Here is a 17228-nt window from a genome sequence, read left to right as displayed (position 1 = left end):
TGGTAGCACTGATATTGAAGCTGAAACTCCAATACTTTGGCCACCTGATGCGAAGAGCTGACTCATTTGAAAAGACCCTGATGCTGGGAAAGATTGAGGGCAGGAGGAGAAGGGGACAACAGAGGATGAGATGGTTGGATGGCATGACTGACTCAATGGATATGGGTTTGGGTGGACTCCGGGAGTTGGTGATGGGCAGGGAGGCCTGGCGTGCTATAGTTCATGGGGCCGCAAAGAGTCAGACATGACGGAGCAACTGAACTGATAGTCAAAGCTACAATTTTTCCAGTAATCATGTATGGGTGTGAGAGTTGGACCATAAAGAAGGCTGAGCGCCAAAGAATTGATGCTTTCAAAATGCGCTGCTGCAGAAAACTCTTGAGAGTCCCTTGGACAGCAAGGAGATCAAACCAGTCAATCCTAAAGGAAATCAACCCTGAATATTCATTGGAAGAACTGATGCTGAAACTGAAGCTCTAATACTTTGGCCCCCTGATGCGAAGAGCCAACTCATTGGAAAAGACCCTGATGCTGGGAAAGACTGAAGGCAGGAGAAGAACGGGGTGACAGAGCATCATGAGATGGTTGGATGGCATCATGGACTCAATGGACATGAGCTTGAACAAACTCATGTGAAGGACAGGGAAGGATAGTGAAGGACAGGGAAGCCTGGTGTGCTGCAGTCCATGGGGTCATAAAGAGTCACACACAACTTAGCAACAGAACAACAGTTTCTCAGGCCAGAGCCAGATCAGAATTGGCCTTCCTTTTTCAATGTTACCATCCAATCATTTTTTTCTCTGGGATGAAGGTGTTGGCCCATAGAAATATTCAGCAGATCTAAACTCCTGGGATTGTCAGAAGGTGGTTGTTAATTTTTGTCACTATTAGGGATTGAAATGATGAAGAGTGGGGAAAAGACTAGGACTTTTGTTCTTCGTTTTCTTAAGAAAAGGGATTACAATGAGTCTTTTAAAATATTTTTCTTTCTTTTCCTTTTGGCTTTGTTGGAGGCAAGGAAACCTTCAATATGATATATGTGAAAGCCTGAGTTTAGTACTTAAAGACTAAATGACTCCAGAAAAACTACCACAGCATCTCTCATTCCCTTATCAAGCCAGTTCATCCCCAGTCCAAACCTAAGCATTATCAATCAGCCTCTGTCCTTTCAGGGCTTTGTCGATCCCCCAAATTTGGCTGCAGCTATTGGGGGAAGGGAGGTACATAGTAAGAGGATGCTAAGTACTCAAAATCTCATGTAATTTTAGACGGTATCATTATCTTATCTCGACCTTATGATTTTTTCCAAAAGCCTAACGTCCTATAATCACGTTTCTCTTTAGCTAGTATTAACCTTTCGGTGACTTCTCTCTTTTCTCTCTCTCTCTCATAACTACTCTCTGTTAATCAATTGTGCACTGCAGATGGGGGTCAAGGAAACCTACTTCCTCCTCTGATAGCCTCCAATGTTTCTACTCTTGGGGATAAAAGTGCTTTAAATGGAGTTATATTCTAGGAAAATCAATATATGATTACTGCAAAGATTTGTATTGATTGTCCTGTTGCATTGCAAAAAGGCTAAAGAAAAATGGCAGGGCACATTTGCCTTCAATTTCTACTCCACCGAGTTTGTTGTGAATGTTTGGGGCAAGAAGAAAATGTTGGAACTTTATTTGACGACCTAAAGTTTTCATCATTCAATCCACTTCCTTCTCTCTCTACCTGTGAAAACGCTTCATTATAACTCTCCTGGCTTCTTGTCTATAACAGTGGTGTGACATCAGGGACTCCTAGGAGAGAGCTGAAGAGTATCTACTCCCCACAAGGGGACTGTGTCTGAAATTGCTGGCTCCCTTCCTGCATCCATGCTCCTTTTCTCCCTCCGTTACTGAAACCTGCTTTTGTTGGGAGTCACATTGTACTCAGCTGAAAAATATTTGTTTCCTTTATTGACAGGTGTGACGAAGTTTTGACTAATGGAATCTAGAGGGAGATTGTTGTGTGCTAAGGAGAAGGGGAAGACAGAGGACGAGATGGTTGGATGGCTTCACCAACTCAATGGACATAAGTTTGAGGAAAGCTCCGGGAGATGAAGGACAGGGAAGCCTGGTGTGCTGCAGTCCATGGGGTCGCAAAGAGTTGGATGGCTTCACCAACTCAATGGACATAAGTTTGAGCAAAGCTCTGGGAGATGGTGAAGGACAGGGAAGCCTGGTGTGCTGCAGTCCATGGGGTCGCAAAGAGTCGGACACGACTGAGTGACTGAACAACAACTAAGTCGCTTCAGTAGCGTCCGATTCTTTGCGACCCTATGGATGGTAGCCCACCAGGCTCCTCCGTCCATGGAACTGTCTAGGCAAGAATACTGGAGTGGGTTATCGTGCCCTCTTGCAGGGGATCTTCTCTACCCAGGGATGGAACCTGAGTCTCATAACGTCTCCTGCATTCGTAGGCAGGTTCTTTGCCACTAGGTAAGGGCTCCCGGGGAAGTTCCTTAAAAGGGGGAGTGAGTAGAGGGGTGACTCCATTGTCAGGCACATTTACCTTCCCCTCTTTCTTCCTTCTTCCTACCTGGAATGTAGATGAGATGTTAAGAGCTGGAGCAGTTCTATTGTGATCATGAAGTAAACCTTAAGATAGAAGCCATGTCAAAAGTCTGACAGAGTGGAAAGACTGAAGGAGCTCTGAATACTGGTAATGTTGTGAGGCGTCCATAAGGGCCCCAGTCTTTGTGGATTCCTCTCACATGAAGGAAATATAAATCTCCATAAGGTGGAAGACACTGTCTTTCAGATCTGCAATATTTATAGCCAAACATAAGATATTTCTCCTACAAAATACCTGATTATGTGGGTCCTCAATGTCATAATGAGTAATAAAAATGAGTTATGTTTGTCTCTAATGTCATAGGCAAGAGCTACTGGGTTGTCCAAATACTTCATGATGTGCATGATCATTTAGTTGCTTTTCTAATCATTAGTGTGGAGGAATTACTATAGTAATACAATCTTAAAAGTTCAGTAAATATTTGTTATTTTCAGCTGTGCAGTCTCCATTTCTTTTTCTTATAACTCCTTCTAGTAACACGACTCCAATTTTCTTTCGGGAAATTGTTTCCCCCAGTAGTGGGACTTAGCGGGACTGCCCTCAGGGTGACTGCGCCTCCCCTAGCTGAGAACCAGGCACAAGATTCGGGCTGGGTCCCATTACTTTTTTGTTTGTTTGTTTAAAGACTGCAAATTTGTTTCTTTCTAATTTTATTGATTTATTTTTGGCTGTGTTGGGTCTTCGCTGCTGTGCAGGCTTTTCTCTAGTTGAGGTGAGCTGGGGGGTCTACTCTCTAGCTGCAGTGCGAGGGCTTCTCATTGTGGGGGCTTCTCTTGTTGTGGAGCACAGGCTCTAGGGCATGCAGGCGTCAGCAGTTGCGGCACACGGCTCAGTAGCTGTGGTACGCAGGCTTAGTTGCTCCACAGCATGTGGGATCTTCCCGGACCAGAGATGGAACCCATGTCTCCTGCATTGGCAGGCGGATTCTTTACCACTGAGCCACCAGGGAAGCCCTGGGCCCCATCAGATTTTGATTCTTGAGTGGAGCAGAGCTTATTTCCTCTTATTATTGAGTGTACACACTTCCCTGCTGCCTGGATCCTAGAAACGACAGGTTTCTTCTCCCATCTGAGTCATTTTTCACAGGTACTGTAAACCACCCCATAGCCTTTTATAAAAAGAACCTTTCTCTCCTGCCCTTTTTTTTTTTTTTTTTTTTTGGACTTAAGTTAACCAGCATTTGTTTCTGTTGCTTGCCATCAAAGCATTCTAACTCAGAAATTATCCTCAGAAGGGAACTATGAAGCAGTCACCTTTCTTTTGCTTAAAAGATTGTCTCAGGGAAAAGGTGGGAAAAAACTCCCACCCTCTGCCTGGGGTGGGAGTCTAACCAGGGGTTCTATGGTCAGACAGGGCACACTGCTCTGACTCCCTGCTTTGGAAAGCACTGTACTCAGGGCTCAGTAAGATGCAGCAGATGCTCTACAACAAAATCATCCCATGAGATAATAAGATTCGTTCCGGTCTTTCTTCAAATAAATTTGAAATCGAATTTCCAAAATTAAGGGACCCAGGAAACCCGTTCTTTGTCTTACTGAAAAACCAGCAGACACCCGACATGATTTAATGCACAGCCCGATATCTATACACAGGTAGGGAACGTGGGTTGTCACTGAATGTAAGAATTGCAGAATGAGTGCACCCAAACCCTACAGCTTCAAGGCCCATTTAGAATGTTCTGGCACAAGAGGCATTTTATTATGACAAATTAAGAGAGGGAGCTTCCAAAAACCTCTCCTTTACGGACAGAATATTCACCCCATTAGAAGGTCTTCCTGACGGCTCATGGCCTAAGCAATTTAACTTTTTCATTGAAAAAGGACAGAAGTTGCTGATTATGGATCATATGATTATGGATAATGAGATAAGTCTGCTCGTTATGGATTATGACATTTGCTTTAAAAACTGCAGCTTAAATAGAAGGTGATATTAAATTAGGAGAAAAGTGTAAAGTTAGTAAGAATCACAGTAATATTGATAAAAAGTAATCTTTATTGAGTGCTTCCTGTCCCCAAAACTTGACATATATAAAGTTATATAATACTCATAATAATCCATGAAGTAAGCACTATTATTATCCCTTTTATTCAGATGGGGAATAATGAGATTCAGATGAGGCAGGGAGGTTAATTTACTTAGCCAACATCATTTAGTTTGTACATGGAAGAAGCAGGATAAACCTCAGTACTGCTCTGATAAAACTGTATATTCTTCCTACGCTGCTGGTGGTAACATAACCTACCATAACTAGTCCAGGAAGCTATTTTGGTCATGTAAGGCAAAAAGCCACACACACATTTATATCTTTTACTTAACAAGTGCACTTCTAATACTATACTCCAGGTAGACAATCTAAACAAAGAAAACACCTAAAGAGATTTTTATCACATCATTATTCTTAACAGTGAAACTCAGTGGAAGTAACCCAACTTTTCAATAATGGAGAATGAGTAAATAAAATACACTGTTGAACCTTAATGGATTATTAGCATCATTATGAAAATACACAACTATTAAATTATCCAGCAACACAGGAAACACTGGTATTTAAAAAAGCAGAATACAAAATTAGATGTATTCAATGGTGACATCTAAATTCAACACTGTACTCACATTCACACAGCCCACAGCTGGAAACTGACTTTCAAAATGAAAATGGTTATGTTACGACAGTGAGACTGTGGCTATGTCCCCTCTTTGCTGCGCCTCCACCCCACTGAGTTCTTCTCTATCGTTTTTAAAATCTCAGGAAGGATGAAAAATGACACAGGAAAAATGCTTTGAAGAAAGGAGGAGGAAAGGCACCAAGTTTCTACTGCCCCTAGATGCTTCTGGATCTTGATTGGCAAAGTCTATCGTCACCCCTTCACTGTAGATTAACTAGAAGGAGGGGAGGCTTAGCCACGCAAGGCTCTTTATCCAGTCAAGGTAAATGAAGTTCGGCTGGTCAGGAGAGTAAATAAGATTAGTTATGGGCTCCAGGTCATCCACTCACGGAGGTCAGCGAGTGTGAGATTATTATCCTTGGTAGAAGAGCAGCAAAATAGCATTAAGGAATAAATTAATGAAAAAGGTAGAAGATTATTTGAACTAAAGCCCTAATCAGTTTAGAGATTTCACTCAACTGCTCTACCGGCCATCAGTCAAGCTCACAAAACAAATATGCTTGTTCTCTTAAGTAATTCCAGGAGATCTCCCTTTCTTGCTTCAAAGACATCCAATCTAAGGAAAGTCATGAATAAAGTTACGCCAGTCTGCTGTTACACCTCATACAAAATCCACCGAAGCATTAAGGTGCATGCTACTAAAATAGTAAGGCAGACTATTTATACTAGACGCATAATTCCCAGTCCTATTTGGTCTCTGATTCCAAATAGAACAGCATTCTACATCCATTCAGAAACACTGAATACACCAACGTGCAAACTGCATATTTTATTAAATAAACACAAACTGGGAGATAATGACATACATTTGTTTTCATTACAAGGAGTAATGCAATATTTCTCCAAGGCTTACTGCATTAGCATTTCTTGCCACGTTTCAAATGCCTTTGAACTTTCTGAAAAGCTACATCTGTTAGCTCCCGTGTATACAGCCGAAAGTTACCAAGTGAATTAAGTTTTAATATAAATTGCTTTGTTCACTATTAAGATTGATGTTGGACACACTGTACTGTAAGTTGCAAACTGCAATTACAATTCGTTGCAATTATCTGTGGTTGTTAATAGCACAAGATAGCATGTCACTTTCTACCGAGTGTATAATTCATCATTTGTGTGTTTTTTTCCTGGTGAACTCTTGTGGTATTCCAAATGTATAATCTTGTTGTATTTATTTCCCAGCGGTCCAACAAAATGCACAGCAAGTGCTGACTAGAACAAACTAAAAAGCCCTGCTATTGACAAGCCGTCACTTGTGTGGTAATGAACATTCTGCCTTCACTTTCACCTCCACCAACCGGCAGCTTTAATTTATGATAAAGCAAAGGAGAGGCAACCTCCAGGTTTATTATACCCTCAGTGCTGTTTCAAATAAAGTAATTAGAAGGTCAAGAGACAGGTCTGGAAAGCCAAATATAAATGCAACCCTTCTGTACCGACATTGAAGAAGAAGAAGAAGAAGAAAAAAAAAGCCTGGTGTGTTCAAAGAGCATTTTATCCATCTTTCTTCCCAGAGCAGAGCAAGTCAATTTTTTTTTTCCCCCAATACTACCGTAACCAATCAGAAACAGTGGCAACTCCATCCTTTCACTCTCTAATTTGCTCCATATGGACTACAGGCAATACACCTAAGAGATACTGTCCTTAAGAGAAAGTCATGAACCAGTCCCCCAAAACTGTTCTGAACTGTAAACTCAGGATAGTGATTAGACATTGTATTTTATTTTTTAATAAAAAAATTCAATAGGTGAGTGATGGAAAAGTTCTGGAGAAATCTGAGTAATATAACAATAATCCCGTCCTCCCCGCTTCAAAAAAAAAGGCTTTAAACATCTATTTAAAAACCTTCTGCTTAGAATTTTTTCTTGAAAAAAAAAAAAAAAAGGAGGGGAAGGAGTTGAGTTGGAAAACAATCACCCTTTCAATATATTTTGTTATCAGTGATGAAAAAAACAATTCTAATAAACTAGCATGCTGTTTCTAAGGAATTGTCTGTAATACCATTCTTCATTTCAAAGGCTCCTAATTTTAATACATACATTGTAGTCTGCTGGCCCTCTCTCTACCTTTTTTGTCTCCTATAGAACAATGATACCACGCTAAAAAAAAAAAAAAAAAAAAAGGCTTGTGAAACCCAATGGACCTTGACCTTATATCCAGTCTACTTTCTGAGGAGTAAGTTAGAAGATTTTAAGGACCACATTCTCTCTTCTAAGCCAGTGCCTTAAAGTATTTTCATCCATGGATCCCTTTTGTGGGAGGTAAGGCCCCAGGGATCTATGCCATTTCTCTCATTAGCCTACAGTTCCAAACCCTTGTCTTGGCTCCTAAATGAGAGGAAGCGGGTAGGGGAAGAGGAGAGAAGGGTGGGATGGGGAGAAGAGAAGGAAGTGGCAAGGGGAAGAGGGACAGAAGGTGAGGCCAAGAAGGAGACCAAACCAGAACTTCCAGAACTCCACCGGCTCCCTCCAGGCTGACTTTAGGGCTACACAAGTCACTGCAGGTGTCATACCTACAAAAGCCCGAACAGCCACTCGGAGGCATCACAGTCAAATCCGCCTCTTTTGAGGGACTGGGGAGTGTGCACTCCCAAAGCCTTTCTGAAACAGCATTTTGTTGTGTCATTTTTGCATCAAGTACTTTTTCAAGGAGTTGGTATAATTACGCCTGATTATGTAAGTGGTGGAAATGTATGTAATCTCATAATTAGGACATGTAATTATGTTGTAAAAATCCTTAGGAAACTGTAAAATAGAAAGCACAAGAAAAGAGTAGGTGGGGTTTCTTTTCCTTTTCTTTTTTTTTTTTTAATCCCCACTCCTAAAAAAACAACTGACTCAATGACTCCATCATGGCATGCTAGGAAATGGGTAACTTTGGAGCCCCCATGTACCTGGGTGAAGGAGCTGGCAGCTCTGATCCAAGATCACCTTTAGTATCCTGGTGCCAAAGAGTATTTGCAAGTCATTCACTGACACAGACTCAACGTGTGTATCATACGACCCAACCGCATATGCGCTGTGTGCTAAATTGCTTCAGTTGTGTCTGACTCTTTGCAACTCTGTGGACTGTAGCCTGCCAGGCTCCTCTGTCTATGGGATTCTCCAGGCAGGACCAGAGTGGGTTGCCATACAAAATGCAAAATAGTACTGAATTTCTGAGGCATACGGTGTCTAGGTTGGTTTTTTCACTTCCCTGGTGGCTCAGTGGTAAAGAATCTGCCTGCAAACTCAGGAGATACGGGTTCAATCCCTGGGTCAGGAAGATCCCCTGGAGAAGGAAATGGCAACCCACTCCAGTATTCTTGCCTGGGGAATCCCATGGACAGGGAAGCCTGGTGGGCTACAGTCCACAGGGTCACAAAAGAGTCGGACATGACTTAGTGACCAAACAACAACTGGTTTATTCAACCAGGAAACACATGGATTTTTTTTTTTTCCTCTGTTGTAGCTTTAAAAAATGTTTTTCTTACTTCTTTTACCCTAAATTATAATGTTCCTAAATCATCTGTGGCACTAGTGGGGAAATATGTGTAGAAATACAGCACATTCTTTTCAAAATACTCTTTGAGGCAGGAATTTCAGCCATTCCTACAAGGAGATCAAAAGTATGTGACTGACGTGAATTCCTCAATCCCCCTCTTCTTTCCTGGTCTTTTCCTGGAGGTGCTCATCAGGACTGAAATGCTGTGCAGTAGAATCAGATGCACAGAGCCCGGGTGATTCAGCCTGGACAGCGAGGCTTGTTTCATCAGGCTGTAAACCTTCAATCTCAGCAGCAGCCCTGACCATAGCATTACTAGATGTCAAATCTCTACCAAACAGAAAATCCTCCAACTTCTACCTCTTCCCCCTAAGGAGACCCTCAGCACCGAAGGTATATAAAAATAGAGGAGTTCCTGGTTTCCGTCTTAGGGGCCCAGCACTGAAGTCAGTTTTTAGAAAAATGGAAAGGAAATAACAGAGAGTGATCAGCCTACGTGAGGACCTTGCAAGTGTCTGCCCAGAACGGGCCAAACCAAGTGCTTGCATATATTTTGCATACATTCATTAGATGCATGAACTGTTACTAAAGAATTTTAAATGGTCCTGAGAGTGCGCCAGAGACTGAGGAAAGAAAAGCACGGTGACTGTGGGAGGCACTGTCGGTTACCTCCCCGGCAACCATTTCCTTCTTGTTCCTCGCTAACAGAACCTCTATTTTATTCAGGTGTTCAATATTCAGAGGAATGGACTCCAGTGCTGGCTCAGGAGGAAGTCCTGGTTAATAAAGCCAATGATGGTGTTTCCACTTCCCTTGCCAGTCCTCCGTTTAGGAGGAGACAGCCGACCCGGACCTGGGCAATGAGACCAGAGGGAAGGTCAGTTGGGAGTTCTTGTGAAGGATTTTCTCACTCTAGAGAAGGAGGCACTAGAAGACTTGATCTGTTTCCACTGTTGCTGCTTCTGCATCTGGATGTGATGCCTGGAGCAGCTGCAGCCATTTGGAACATGAAGGAAGCCTGCATAAGGGTAAAGGTTAAAACGGCAGAGCTTACAAGACAGGAATCCAGGTATTCAGTGACATCATGGGACCTATGATCATATCAACCTACAGCTGTTCTACTTCTGAACTTCCTGTAATGGGAGATAATAATAGGCCTTGTTTAAGCCAACTTGAGTCAGAGCACAATTTGATACTGTATCCATTTGTCCATTAAGGAAACTAGCATTTATATTTTTAGCTTAGCTACAAGCCTAACAACACATCTGAATTTAAATCTCATTTACTAAAACTCAACTGGCATCTGCATATATTACTGGTGGGGTTTGTTTTCTTTTTAATCGGTCTAATCCTTTTGGAAAGCAGTTTGTCAATATATATCAAGAGTCATAAAGAAGCTTATAAATTTTGATCCAGTATTTCATTTTGAACAATTTATCTCAAGGAAATAATCTAAAACATGGAGACATATTTTTAATAGAGTATTATGCATCCATTAAAAATGATGGTTAAAACTGTTAGTAAAGTGAAAAATATTTATAAGAGGAAAAGAAAAGATTATAATAATAATAACACTAAATCAGCAACAATAAAGCTCAACATGTTACGAAGGTTTACGAGCTCGAAATAAAACCTATGAAAATGGTCAGAGAGTTGGTGGCATGGTAGGACATTAGGAATGAGTTACTTTTTCCTGTTCTTTCGTTTCCAAATTCCCTAACTACAAAATACATATATATTTGAAATTTCTACCCTCTATTATTCAGCTGCTTAATACAATTTGTGGGGAACGCTGATTGAAAATGTCTGAGAGGGAGATTGGGCTAGCCTGGGGAAAAGACTTGAGGCAGATGCAGAAAGCTCATTAGCCCCAGGATTTCTTCACAACTAGTTGGATTTTTCTCCTTTAAATTCTGGCTTCCTTTTTCTTCCTTCCTTCCTTCCTTTCTTTCCTTTTTTTTTTAGAGGTGATGATTTCATTGGGTAACAAGAATGGTTAAGAAGTATGGGACAGTGAGCTGACACACCATCACTGAAAGCAGCCCATTGGGGGGAAATTCCTATTTCTAAATAAGAGAAAAAAAATTCCAACTGCTTTGTTTTGAGTGTTCTGCTTCAGAATAAATTTGCCCAGAAGCGCAAAAGGGTACAAGGTGGGAACTGGGAGGCATTAGGGCATTTTTTAAAAAACAATAAAATGCAGGGACATAGATGCTGCTTCTAGTTCTAAGCCAACAATGGCACTATTGACAGACTCCCAAAGACGCTCACGATATTCCACATAATTAAGAGGGATTGTTGGCATCAGAGGGACCAGAAATGTCCTGTAGATTAACTGCTGACTTCATTGCTAATGACTGCCCAATTTCTTTAGACTAATTGGTGCAATCTACATTTTTGCAGCAAAGATGAAGTATCAACTTGATTTGGTGTCGATAAAAAATTGATGGATGCTTCTGACTGCTACTTCTCAACAATACATGGATTATTACTACCATAATTATCATAAATGACAAAACATGGGCAAGTGGTGATTACAAGTCTAATTCTATCTTGAGGTTTTAATGGCATAAACCACTCAGGCTTTACACTCATGATTTACTGCATCATCAAAATCCCTGAAAGGATTACCCTTGGGTGAATGCCACTCATTATCTTACCAATAATGCACTGTTTGGGCTCGACATGAAACAAATAATCGAGACTGAGCTCTTGGAAAAGCCTTTATAAAATATTTAAATCTCTAGTTTGAGAAGGAGGCAGATACCTGCCAAAATCTTTCTCTGCATGTCTGGATGTTAAGAGTTGCATTTTGCTCTGACATGCACAGAGGCTGGGAATCTCTGTGTCACACAAGAACCTACCAAGCTGTGTGCCAAAGCCTGGAGATGCTGTTACCACCTTGGTTACTGCCAACTGAGCACCAGACTGCCACTGACCTGGCAGACAGAAAATGTTATAAACCTCACATGCTCCCCAACTGATTGTGCACAAACACTAGACCTGCAGGAACTGGGGGAAGAAGACGGGGAGGAAGGCAGGGAGGAGGAGTTTGTTGCTCTTTGGGGGAAATGCACGGAATACCTTGTGCTGCAATAAAAGCCATTTAGGCTGCTGCAGAGGAAGCTCCAGTACTAGGGAGATCCTAGATTGGAATTGTAAGATAAGAAGCCCACGCCAGGTGGGCGACCAAAGAGTAAACACAGTGAAAGTGAGGGGGCAGTGCCAACCAGGTAAGAGATGTTTGTTCCCTGTACAACAGGCAGCTACCCATTGCTGCCAAGTGATTGTCGCCAGGTGGAAGGGGACCAGTACTGTCCAATCATCTGTTCTTCTTAATTTTTAAAAGGGAAGTCAACTTGGTTTTAAAATGTTGGCAAACAAATATGAAAAAGTCTACAAGTAGTACATGCCAGAGTGTGGAGAAAAGGGAGCCCTCCTACACTGCGGGTGGGAATGTAAACTAGTGCAGCTGCTATTGAGAACAGTATGGATGTTCCTTAAGAAACTAAAAACAAAGCTACCATATGATCCAGCAATCCTACTCCCGCCACATAGAGCTGGAGAAAACGCTAATTTAAAAAAATGCATGCACCTCAATGTTCAGAGCAGCACTATTTACAATAGACAAGACATGGAAACAACCTAAATGCCCATCTACAGATGAATGGATAAAGGAGATGCGGTTTATTTATACTATGAAATATTACTCAACCATAAAAAAAGGTGAGACCTCCCTGGCAGCCCAGTGGTTCAGACTTCACCTGCCAGGGCAGGGGTTTGATTCCTGGTCAGGGAGCTAAGATGCCACAAAACTCAGGGCCAAAAAACCAAAACATAAAAACAGAAGCAATATTGTAACAAATTCAATAAAGATTTTTTAAATGGCCCACATCAGAAAAAAGAAAAAAAAGAATGAAATAATGCCACTTGCAGCAACATGGAGAGACCTAGAAATGATCATACTAAGTGAAATAAGTCAGAAAGAAAGAGACAAGTATCATGATATCACTTATATGTGGAATCTTTTAAAAGGATACAAATAAACTTATATACAAAACAGACCCACTGACACAGAAAACAAATTTATGGTACCCAAAGGAGAACAGGGTTACAGAGCAAGGAATAAATTACGAGTTTGGGAAACATATACACATTGTGTGTGCATGTGTACTAAGTCACTTCAGATGAGTCCGACTCTTTGCGACTCCGTGAACTGTAGCCCGCCAGGCTCCTCTGTCCATAGGATTCTCCAGGCAAGAATACTGGAGTGGGATGGAAGAAATCAGAATAGAAAGAGACACATGTACCCCAATGTTCATTGTAGCACTGTTTACAATAGCTAGGACATGGAAGCAACCTAGATGTCTTTCGGCAGACGAATGGATAAGGAAGTTGTGGTACACATACATACACAATGGACTATTACTCAGCTATAAAAAAAGAATGCGTCTGAGTCAGTTCTAATGAGGTTGATGAAACTGGAGCTTATTATACAGACTGAAGTAAGTCAGAAAGAGAAACACCAATATAGTATATTAACACATATATATGGAATTTAGAAAGACGGTAATGAAGACCCTATGTGCAAGACAGCAAAAGAGGCACAGATGTAAAGAAGAGACTTTTGGACTATGTGGGAGAAGGCGAGGGTAGGATGATTTGACAGAATAACAGTGAAACATGTATATTACCGTATGTAAAATAGATGACCAGTGCAAGTTTCATGCATGAAGCAAGGCACTTAAAGCAGGTGCTCTGGGACAAGATGGTACTCTCTCCCCACCCCATCCCCAGAGGGATGGGAGGGGAGTTCAGGATGGGGGGACACATGAGCACCCATGGCTGATTCATGTTGATGTATGGCAAAAACCACTACAATACTGTAATTATCCTCCAATTAAAATAAATACATTAATTAAAAAAAAAAAAAAAAGAATACTGGAGTGGGTTGCCATGCCCTCCTCCAGAGGATCTTCCCAATCCAGGGATCGAACCTGGGAACCATCTGGGAACCTAGCTCCACCTGGGAAGCCCCAATATATACACCACTACATATAAAATAGACAACCAATAAGGACCTACCATAAAGCACAGGGAATTATACGTCTGTAATAATAGAATAAACTATATTCTGTAATAACCTATAACGGGGGCTTCCCTGGTGGCTCAGTGGTAAAGAATCCGTCTACCAAGGCAGCAGATGAAAGAGAAGAGGCTTTGATCCCTGGGTTGGGAAGATCTCTTGGAGAAGGAAATGGCAACCCACTCCAGTGGGTTTTTCTTGCCTGGAAAATCCCATGGACAGAGGAGCCTGGAGGGCTACAGTTCATACGATTGCAGAAGTTGGACATGACTTAGCGACTAAATAACAACAACCACCACCTATAAGGGAAAAGAATTTGAAGGAAAAAATACATGCATAACTGAATCACTTCAGTGTATGCCTCACCTGAAACTATCACAAATTATATATCAACTATAGTTCAATTTAAAAAAATTTTATTAAAAAAGTGTTGGCAAGCAACTGCTTTTTTTTTTTTTTTTTTTTTAACAAAACAGTTAAAAGGATGGATTCTGGGACCAGACTGTCTGGAGTTGCATGTTAGCTGTGCCAACATTTGGGATACATTACTTAATCTGAATGTCACTTCTCCTCACATGTAAATGGGGATAGTAACCGCTGCCTACTTCATGGAGTTGTTTTGAGGATAAAATGAAGGAATAAAAGAAGGTACATAAAACAATCCTGACACACAGTAATTGCTCCATAGCTGAGGAGCTCCACTGTTGTTACCTGAGGCCAGACTTGGCCTCCTGGCTCTTCGTGTGTGACCTCTGCTGCAGAAAGAAATGATATATGAGGTTAAGATAAAAAAAAAAAAAAAAACCCAGCCAAGAGCAAGCGCTCTAAGGCCAACCATGTGAGCTGAAAGCCTGTTTTCCTTCCCTGCTGGATGCCGTCACACCCTAAGTCACAGGGTGAAGTCTCACCTTTCTTATCAGGCAAATCGGGATAACAAAGCACTTGCTTCGGAGAGTCTTGTAAAGATGAAATTTAACCATCTACACAATCATGTAGCATAGGATTTGGCATATGATAAGCAACCAAGAAATATGATTGTTATCATTACTCATGTTATATTTTAAGTTGACTTTTTCCAAAGTCTTAACATCTTTAAATCTTTTTTTTTTCAAAAGCTAGTCCAGACTTCCTGCTCTGGTCCCAGTCCCTTCTACTATGGATACAGCTTTATTACTTTATTATTAATTTTTTTTAATGTGGACCATTTTAAAAGACTTTATTGAATTTATTACAATATTGTTTCTGTTTTATGTTTTGGTTTTTTGGCCGAGAGGAATGTGGGATCTTAGTTCCTCGATCAGGGATTGAACTCACACCCCCTGCATTGGAAGGCGAAGTCTTAACCACTGGACCGCCAGGCAAGTCTCTATTATTTTATTATTAGTTATTAGTCACAGGAAATTCCTTTTTGAAAATGAATCTCTTGTCGCCGAGTGTAAAGAACTGCGGCAACACACGACTCTGTGTAAACAGAACGAGGAATGTACAGTCTTAGGAGTGAACATTGCTCTACTACTTGACATGAAACCTCATTGTTTCTGTAACATGCAGGCACCTGACAACGTCCAGTTCAAGGCACTCTGCCGTTGAAATAACCAGGACACCTCTCTTCATTTAAAAATGGCTGATAACCCGGCGGGACTTCCCTGGTGGTCCAAGGGTTAAGAATCCGCCTGCCAATGCAGGGGATGTGGGTTTGATCCCTGGCCTGGGAAGGTCCCACATGCCACCCACTAAGCCAGGGTGCCCAACTTCCTGAACCCATGCACCGCAACTACTAAAGCCTGTGTGCCCTAGCACCCACGCTCCACTGCAAGGAGGAGCCTGTGCACCACGATGAAGAGTAGCCCCCACATGCCCCAACTAGAGAAAGCCCATGTGCAGCAACGAAGACTCAGTGCAGCCAAAATAAATACACAATCATTTTCAAAAATTAAAATATAAAATGCCCGAAAACCTCTCACATCTTATGGCACACACTTCAGGCAAGCTAGACTCGGGCCAACGAGAATAGCATTCTCCAGGTGAGCCGTAGGAGTGATGACTTGGTTTAATGGACCAAAATCCTCACACGCACATGGGACTAAAGGAGGTTCTCCAGTTTGCCTCCTGTTGCAGCTCACGTTGGGGAACCCCTGTAAATTTCCTCTCTAAAAGAGACAGGGCTTCAACCGAAACACTACAGGCTCTTGAAAACCAAAGCCCATCTATCAGTAGCAAAGAAACTGCAATTCCTTTCAAATAACTGTAAGCAATATAGGATACAGAGCATAGTAGAAGTGTCTACAGGCACACGCTGCCGACAGTGGTCTTCTATCACTTAACTTATGACTTTCAAATACCCTTGCTAGTGCATGGAGAATCTTATATGTCACAGTTATTTGGGAGAAATAAATGATGGATATGATCTGGTATTCTGAGGATCACCAGAATATCAGGTGTAGACTTCTGCTTTCCCAATATCAAGTTTTACTCAGTGAGTCACCAAGTAAATCCCTAGGGCTCTCCAAATCCCCAATCATTGAAAGTGAGTCAGCTAACACAGATTTAGAGAATGACCCATGGTTACTGGGGTAGGGGAGTATGAGAGAGGGGGAAGGGACAGACTGGGAGTTGGGGACGGACATGTACATACTGCAACATTTAAAACAGATAACCAACAAGGACCTACCACACAGCACAGGAAACTCTACTCAGTACCCTGTAACAACCTAAATGGGAAACGAATCTGAAAAAGAATAGATAACACGTATAACTGAATCACTTTGGGGTATACCTCAAACTAACACAACACTGTCAATCAACTACAGTCCAATAAAAAAAAAAAGAAAGTGAGTCAATTAATAACGAAGGCTGTGCTCTGCAACTGAAAGTTCTTGGAAAATTTCCAAAAGAAATTTCTTCTTTAGATAACCATCGGCATACTTTTCTTGTTGTTTTACACTCCTAGTCAAGGATATTACAACTGGATCTAGGTTAACTTTGTTTTCTCTGAGATCACTGAAATATTAAAAAGAGTCGTGTTCATAAAGTTATCCTCAATGACTTCGGTGTCATCTCCTTGTAAGTGTGGAGACCATCCAATGCAGGAGAGTCAGAGGTGAGTGAGATTAAAGGCAGGTTCCCTCTGGAAACAGTCTATTGTAACCATCCACCCTGCTTCTTCCCTGCTCCAGAAGACTCGCGACTTAAAAATGCCCAAATCCAGTAAGAGATATCGCTTACTGTTGGGGATGCACATACCAGAGGAAGTGCTGGGGATAAAGGAAATCTGTGAATCAGAGAAAGATGTTGGTATGCAAGATTGAAGATATACCAGCTGGGCCACTGCTTCAGCTGGTTTCCAGAGGCCAGGAAGAAATTAGTCTCACGGTTCAGTTAAAAGAACA

The 17228-nt window shown here is 41.5% G+C and overlaps 1 protein-coding gene and 1 long non-coding RNA gene across 2 annotated transcripts in view; one reads left to right on the top strand and one right to left on the bottom strand.

Moving 5' to 3' along the window:
* Positions 1-17228, bottom strand: part of FTO (FTO alpha-ketoglutarate dependent dioxygenase) — a 422524-nt gene that overhangs the window by 89556 nt on the left and 315740 nt on the right. The window lies entirely within an intron of this gene.
* LOC123330364 lies at positions 9516-11265 on the top strand. The gene is made up of 2 exons (XR_006546227.1): positions 9516-9630; positions 11157-11265. It is a non-coding gene; the product is annotated as an uncharacterized LOC123330364 (long non-coding RNA).

The sequence above is a fragment of the Bubalus bubalis genome, chromosome 18 (genome assembly GCF_019923935.1).
Source record: "Bubalus bubalis isolate 160015118507 breed Murrah chromosome 18, NDDB_SH_1, whole genome shotgun sequence".
Lineage (NCBI taxonomy): Eukaryota > Metazoa > Chordata > Mammalia > Artiodactyla > Bovidae > Bubalus > Bubalus bubalis.
This window is presented reverse-complemented; position numbering and strand designations above follow the sequence as displayed.